Source organism: Frankliniella occidentalis, unplaced genomic scaffold (genome assembly GCF_000697945.3).
Source record: "Frankliniella occidentalis isolate FOCC.00 unplaced genomic scaffold, Focc_3.1 Scaffold78, whole genome shotgun sequence".
In the NCBI taxonomy this organism is placed as follows: Eukaryota; Metazoa; Arthropoda; class Insecta; order Thysanoptera; family Thripidae; genus Frankliniella; species Frankliniella occidentalis.
Genome location: NW_026267208.1, coordinates 1,173,725 through 1,181,697, shown reverse-complemented (window position 1 = coordinate 1,181,697; position 7,973 = coordinate 1,173,725). Strand labels below are relative to the sequence as shown.

Sequence of the window (7,973 nt, the reverse complement as noted above, 5' to 3'; positions counted from 1 at the left end):
CCCCGCCGCGGCACCGCAGCGCACCACCTCCGCCTGCCTATTGAACAGTGCGCGCGGTGCACCGCGGGTCCGCGTCGTCGTCCCCATAAAAACAAGCCGCTCCGGCTGCCCGATGGTTTGGCCAGGATTGCGATCTGTGAGATGAGCCCAGGTTGAGTCATGATCCGGGTGGCATCTGCGAGGTGGGCGGGCAGGGTCGTCCTACAGGGCAGATGTTCATGGCCGTATTTTTTAGGCATTCCCCAAGACTATCTCTACCAGAAGGAAAAGTCCCCCCCTCCTCGGTCTCTATAGCACTTAGCACTGAGCGCTCGGTCTGTGCTCTTCTGAGCGATGACTTTTTCTTCTGCCAGAGACAGCGTCTTGGGGATTTGGACGCCCACACAGTATTTGGCGTACGTGCAGCCGGATCCTGGCGGACTGCACAACACAGTTGACCTCCCTGACCATAGGCGCTTATCTTATTCCGGGTGAGATCCACGATCTACCGCAGTTTCGCCGTGGGTTATCGCGGGCGTACAGAGAGGAAGAGGTTTGATAGAGGGGGGGGGGCGTGAGTTGGAGGTGTGGGTGGGTCACGCCTAAGGCCGTCGCGGCCATGTCGTGTTTGACGGCGCGTTAGGGAGGCCAGCGTTGTGGGTGGGTGATCGATTCAAAGCCGATCCGATGAGCGGTTGAGGTGGGGGAGAGGAAAGGGAAAGGGGGGGTTAGGCTGGCAAGGGATGTTGTAGTGCCGCATTCAATTGACGCTGGTGGTGAGCCTATTTTTAACGCCCGCGCCGTTTTGCTAAAGCCAGCAAAGCAACCCTCGCAGAGAGGCGTGGAGAGGCGCGTGTCTTTGTAGCCGCGGAGCACGGTTTGTTGTTGCACTCGGCGTTTCCGTTTCAACCAGCCGGCGGGGCGCGGCAGGGAGGGTGCTGGCGGCGCCCTCCCCCACCGCGCGAGGCCGTGCCCTTGGACGCGTAGGGTGTGGTTGCGCTGGGCGGGGCGGTGGGGAGGCGACTCTCGAGGGATCACCGGTGACCGGTGCGAGGTCGACGTGCTGCTAGCGCTAGTAAAGTGCTAGGGAGAGAACACCAATAAACCCTAGCCGGTCAGTCTCTAGAGACCGCAGATTTTTGGGCGAGTCCTCGCGGGTCTCGACGTTGTCGTCGGGAACCCCCCCTCTTGCAAAGCGCTGTTCAATCGCTGCGGGCGCTCGCCGCTTCCCGACTGTGTTATGCTGTTGTAAACCCGGACGCGCGCAAACGACACCGAAAAAATGAGCTTCTTTTATTTTACTGAAATTGGATTCTTTTGCCTCGACAGAGAGCAGAACACCTCTCTCTCTCTCTCTCTCTCTCTCTCTCTCTCTCTCTCTCTCTCTCTCTCTCTCTCTCTCTCTCTCTCTCTCTCTCTCTCTCTCTCTCTCTCCGCCCCGCCGTTCCTCCCCTCAAACGTAACGACCGCAATCACCCCGAACCGGTGTAATTTGGAGCGTTTTTCCGTGGAAGCGTGCGGCGCGGCGCCGCGACGGGATCGTCCGTCTCGCTCTCTCTCTCCGTCTCCGCGCGGCGCCGGCGGCAGCAACATTTTTGTATTCTCCTCGCGAAAGAACACGAAAGAAGAGCGGCCGCCGGCCGGCCGGCGTCTCGGCGGCCCTCCGACAGCTCTAGCGGCCGCCGTGCCGTGGCACAGAGGGGCGTAACGGGCGAGGGGGGCCGGGGGCGCCAGGTCCCCACCAGCGCCACCAGCCCACGGCCCCGCCGCGCTCCGCCCCACCCCGCCCGTCTGTCTTCGGCTTGGCCCGCCTCTCTACACAGCACAATCTTTCGCACCACGTACGCCAGCCTCAGCCGGGCCCGGGCAAAGCTCGCCTCTGCCCGAGAGTGAGTGAGTGAGTGTGTGTACGTGTGAGTGTGGGCGTGTGTGAGTGTGCGCGTGTGCTCCGTTTGGTCGCGCTTCCGATGCGTGCGCTGCGTGTGTGTGTCACTCTCTGCCAGTCTCCTGCCGTGCGGTGCCGAGTGCGCGTCGTCTGCTAGCCAAGCACACACACGACTGTTCGACTCCTACTGTTCGCGCGCCAAGCGCTTTTCCTGCTGTCTGCTGCGGCGCCTCGCGGGTTCGTGTTTCCTCGTACAAGGTCGCGGCCACCGCAGCCGCCGCGGGGCCGGACGGTCGAAATCACCCCTCCCCCCCATTCTCCCCTCTCTCGTGCTGCCGCGTCGTCCGCCCGCGAGTTTTCAACAGCGGCCGGCCGACCTAACCTCAACGTGGTTTGAGCTCCGGAGTACTCTGCCCCGAGCCGTCGTGGTGGGCGCCGTGCGTCGTGTGTCGCTGTCCGTCTGTATTCGCGCGCGTGTGAGTGTGTGCGTGTGTGCGTGGTGTCGTCGGGCAGCTGCAGGCCTCCCCTGGCCACCCCGTCGAGGCCCAGCCCCGCCTCGCATTGGCGTAGACCCGCCCGCCCCCGCGCCCGCCTGGACGTTGCTCCCCGACGCCCACCCGTCACCGCCGTCAACGGGCCGACTCGTCAGAGGTGGAGGACGCGGCCGCGCCGGAGCGCTCACTAGCCCCAGGAGGAGTCCCGCCAGAGACCAGACCAGGTTAGTCGGTTTCGCCGCAGACGCGACGCCTGAAAAGGAAGACGGGACGTCGGGACGACCCCATCGACTCCTATACGGGGCGTGCGTGGACCGACGCGCGGCGTGGCGGGGGAAGGCCGCCCGTTTCTAGTGGAACGAGTAGATCCGAGGGGTACCGCTTCGCTCAAGAAAATCAGTGTGCACCCCAAAATAAAGTCAGAAAAAATCAGAAAAATAAGAAATTAAGGAGAAATTAAATTAAAACTCAAGTAAAAAATTAAGAAATCCAAGAAAAACAGAAATTCGTGTAGGCTTGAATTTATAGTGAAAAACCCCTCGAGTAGAGTAGATCCCTCTACGTTGGTCTGCGCTCCGCGGGCTCCTCGGCCGTTCCTCCCTCGCCCAAGCCGCCCCTTTGACTGGCTACCCCTTTTAGTGCACCCTGTGACTGACTGGCTGTACTGTACTGCGACTGCGAGAGTTGGTTGGGCTCGGTTGGGTCTGACGGGGGCGACTGTGTCTCCATGGAGTGCACGTGTTGCTGTCATTAGTACAAAATAGGTATTGTTGCGATCCGGTTGCGATATCACAATACACACCTGTTTTTCCTCATCGCCTTCCTCGTTTCCCCCTTTTATGTTATCTCTCGCCCCCTTACGCATACTCTGAACCACCCCTCACAACACACGACACCCCATGACCTTATCTCTCTCACTCCGGCTGTTCGAATAGGCGAGAGGCGACACAGAGACTGGGGGAGAGCGAGACAGAGAGAGAAAGTGCCCCTCCCGCTGTGTGGAATAAGCTTTGTCCTATGTCCCATTATTCTCCGCGGGATCTATTCTGCAATTACGCAAACGAATTGCGGTGCGGTCGCTGAACCGGAGGGGAGCGACGGGGGACGACAATGGGGCCGAAATGTCGAGCCACAAACGAGAGCAGCGCCCATCCCGCCCCTGAGTGAGGCGGGCGCGCGGGTGAGCGTGAACCCTACCTTTTGACGAACAATAAGCTATATCGGCGCCTGGCGCGGCGGTCCGCGAAGGGCGAAGGAAGGGGAGGGGCAGGGAAGGGCGAGCCGTGGGAGGCGGGCGGGGTAGGGGTGGTAGGGCGGGGTGGTTAGTGAGAGGTGCATTGTGCTTCGCCTGCTCGGACTGAATTGTGTTTGCCGGGGAAAAGGGGACTGCTCGGGTGGAAGGAAGGGGAGACAGACGACATCTGTCTCTCACACCTCCCCTTCAGCCCCTCGCTCGGACCGCCCCTTGGTTCCCTTGAGAGGCCAGCTTAGTTCGTGTTGGGGTTGGCTGGAGGAGATGCATGCAGGGGGCATATATGGGTCCGTTACCAACTCATCACCACTCGAACGCTACGGAAATTTTAAATCGTATGGAAGTAATCACGGTACAAACAAAACACGGAAACACGTCAACTGTCTACTTCCGAATTGCTGCAGCCCCTTGTGGTTTTGTCTCTTTTCGTATAGTCATCAATGTAAACATGAAGACCGAGGTCCTAAAAAAATACAAAAAGTATCAGAACAGGTTGCCGGTCTGCGCCGTGTGCGGCTTCCTCGGCCCCGATACTCGCCGTTTTGGAGAATAAGCGTCTGTATTGGTGTAAGGCACAACGGCGCCTGACGCACCGCGCCACGCGACCCGGAGGAGGGGGAGGGGGGGCACACCCATTTCCACAGAAGTTGTCGTCGTGTTTGCGAATAGTCCCTCGGGCTGGTCGGGGAGGCGCGCGCCACCACGGCGGCGAGGGGCCTATCGATCTCCCCGCCGACCGAGAGCGGCGCCATCCTGGCCTACCAGCCCGCCGCCGTCTAGGCGCGTGGAGGCGGCGCGGGGGCGGCTCGGGGGCGGCGCGGGGGCGGAGCGGGGGCGGCGCGTGGTCGACGCGGAATCCTTCCGGTACTGTCGTCTAACGGCGGCGGCGAGGTCTGGAGTGCAAGACCTCGAGCCAGCCTTCGGGCGTGTGCTGCTTGCCCCAGGGCCACGCCGGGCGACGGAATGTAGTTCCGGAGCAAAACTGTTCCCCCTCATAACGTTTCTAAAATCTTTTTAGACAGTCCCCAAGACTGTCTCTAGTAGATGGCAAAAACGTAACTTAACATAACTTTTTTTTTACAAAATAGTCTTCAGAATTCTGGCTAGAATTCAAATTTTCATTTCTTGAACGTTGGGTAATTAACGAATTTTTGCAAGCACAAGTGAATCTTTTGAATTTCTCAAACTACTAAAACAGAAAGTGCATTTATCGAGTCCCAAGCTAAATTTCTGAGGCGAGGCGAGGTGAGCACGTGGGTTTCTCGTGTGGTCGCTGCCCCGGGCCCGAGAGACTCTCTGTTCCCCACGTGCTACCCGTCGCGGCCTCGTTCGTAGCGCGGGGTATCGCGGCGGCACCGTCAGTTCCGCGCCGATTTCAAATACGGCCCGCGCGCGCGCGCCCCGCGGGGCCGCCGCTGCGGCGCTGCTAGGTGCTGCCACCTGGCGGAGCTCCCCGCAAGCTGGGCGGTCCGCGGTTTGTTCGGCAGGGGGCGCCACGGGTCTGCGCGAGGCGCAAGCCGGCGCCCCGGTCGTGGCGTCACGGTAACGCCGCCAAGTGATGCAACACATTTCGCGGTACCGGGCGCGTGACGTCACTCTTCATCAGCTGGTGGGGCCCCAGCACGTCACGGACCGTCACGGACGAAGTGACGTGACGAAACGTCACGAGCATAGTGACGGGACGCGGGCCCATCACGCTTCGCAGGGTGACGGACCCCATGCGGTGGGTACCCGGCCCATACCAGGACGTTGACGTGACGAACGGCGTGAGATACCTTGCTCGGAGGGGTGCGACTCCCGTCACGGCTAAAGGATTGGGACGTGACGCGGACGTGGCGAGTTCGCAATGAAGTTGACGTGACCAGGCGCACGCACGCCGCACGGCCGGGCGCGCCCCAGGTGCCCCCGGCGAGGAGTACTAATCGCAAGTAACCGACAGCGCGATGGCCGGGCGTGGCGGGGCGTGGTGGGGCGCGGCGGGGCCCATAGAACTGCTGCCCGGCTCGTCATGTGAGTCAGACTCATGTCGCGGGCCCGTCAAAGGCAGAGCTGGTGCCTGGGGCACACACATACACACACGAATACTTTTGCCCTAATCAGGCAGAGTTGCGGGCGGCTGCAGCTGCTCCAGAACTCCAGTCGGCGCTGCCGCGCTCCCTCTGGATGCGCCACCGCTGGCACCGCGGAGGGAAGCCCCATAGCCCGCCGAGGACAGCGGCGTGCCCTTGCTCGCGACTCGCGACATTCACCTTCCCGCGGGGCCCCGCCAGTGACCGCCAGCTGACTGACTAGAGCCCGAGGCCAGGAGGCGGGGGGCGTAACACTGGAGCCTAGTTTGCATAACCAGTTTCGGCGCGCCTTTACTTTTACTCTCTATGGCGGGCTTTGTATTATGACCCCCTCCCTCCTTCCCCGCCGTTCCCTTCCAACTACTCGATGCACTTCATCGGACAACGGCGAGAGCAGAGAGCATCCCGACGACCACACCCCAGCACCCCAGCGGCAGCGGCCCGGGCAAGGTAAATCCCTCGTGACGATGGCGTGTGCGATTCGCGCTAACACGACGATCGGATCGGAGCGCTATGGCGCGCGAGATCGGCCGCCGCTCGACCCCCCCAGGGCACATGGGTGTGCGGGAGGAGCAGGACACCAGGGTCTTCTCGGAAGCGTCAGCCCGGCCCGGGGACTGTGGCCCCGGCGCTCCCGCTCCAGACAATATGTGGACCGCCGCCACCACCGCCGCGCTGGCCCGGCCTTGCGGCGCTCTGCCGGCGTGATGTACTCGTACACTTACAGTACTCTCTACCCTGCCCTGCACCGGGTGGCTGAATAATCTCGTGCACTTCTAGGTGCACTGTGCCGCATGCTGGTGTGCGTGCGGGTTTGCCTATCGTCGCCGACCACGGCGCCTCACGCGGCCTCGATCGAATAGGCAACCCGGCCGCACGCCTGAATGCGGTACAGTATCACAACAAATAAGTGCACGGGGTTCCTCCCGTTGTAATTGTTTCGTTTACAAAAAAAAAATAACTAATTAAAACATTTTGTTTTATCGTACAAATTTTGAAATATAAATAAAAAATTGAATCAAGGAAACGTAAATTTTTATTCCCTCCCAAATAATAAAAAGCGTGCGTTTTGTCCTGCCGTGCGCCGCCGTCCGTCCGTCCGTCCGTCCGCCGGTGCGCGGCGCGAGGCGTCCGTCTCTTGACGTCACTGTCCATTCATTGGGGGTCCGGCCGACACGCCCGGCCGCCCGGCCCGCCGCGTACTCGGAACTGGAGGAGAGAGAGGGTGTCGGACTCACGCCCCGGGTATTTTCTAGGCTGAGCGAGTAAGAGAGAGGGAGAGAGAGGGAGAGAGAGAGACTGTTCATTCAGCTTCGGTCTGGATGTGTCAGCGGGAGCGGGGCAACGCGAGAGGCGCGAGTCAGTCGCGCGCGCGCGTCCCGGTTTTTGGCGACACAAATTTCCTTACATGGCGCTGCTGCAGCAGCGGGCTCTGGTGGGCGAGGCGTGGCGTGATAACGGCGCCACGCCCCGCCACGCCCCGATGTGTTTGCGTTTCGGTTCGCACCTCGGCGGGCCCCGCGGGACGGGGGGCACACGGCCCGGTGTCCAGCCGGCGGTACCATGGTATGCGCGCGACGCGACGACGACGCGCCTTGTCACCGTGACGTCACTGGCGACGCCGTCGCGACGTCACGTCACACTGCTCACCGCCGAAACTTTTTGAAACGTATAGCTGCCTGCGGTCGCGCGTCGCGTCTGTCCGGCGCGGAACTATGAGGAGGGGTGCGGCCGGATCCGCCTTCCCCTCCTCTAAATGCTTTCCTCTCTTAGAATACTGTACAGGCCGGGCCGGGCCCGGGCCGGGTAGTCTCCGCCGGCGGAGGTAATTGTGGCGGCCCGCGTTGTCTACGTACGAGCCGCGCAACAAAGTCACCTTCGACACTCGTTCTTCCTAAACCCGAATGCACGAGTCGAAAATGGGCGGTTCCAGCCTCACTATATGGAAAGTCAAAAGGTGCTGATTCATTCCTTTTTACAGGCGTTGTTAAAATAGTGGGTTTGAAATTTTTTGGCAGTTATAGTGCCTTTACAAAGTTGGTGCAGTAGCACTTTTAAAAGGTGTTACATAGCACTTTTGTTTTCCTAGTGATATCCGTTTATCGGAAGTCCACCCGCACCCCGCGGTCCAGTTTGGCCACGCTGCCGCTCGCCGCGGCGCAACCCGTCCAGACCCGCTCTGGGAGCAATGGCTTGGAAGCGGTCGACCTTGGCCTTGGCAAACGGCGCCTCTCTCTTTCCCACCCACTCATTCCCCCTGCGCTCTTTCTCTCTCGTTTTCTTTCTTTCTGTAC

General features: G+C 61.0%; 1 protein-coding gene across 2 annotated transcripts in view; it reads left to right on the top strand.

Annotated features, from left to right (window-relative positions):
* The first annotated feature begins 1,642 nt into the window (after positions 1–1,642).
* Positions 1,643–7,973, top strand: part of LOC113203217 (uncharacterized) — a 57,187-nt gene continuing 50,856 nt past the window's right edge. The window contains exon 1 of one of the 2 annotated variants that reach the window (XM_026417797.2): positions 1,643–2,582. The gene's annotated coding sequence lies outside the window, so the exon portion shown is untranslated. The remainder of the gene's footprint in view (positions 2,583–7,973) is intronic. The other variant, XM_052268872.1, reaches the window with a different exon arrangement.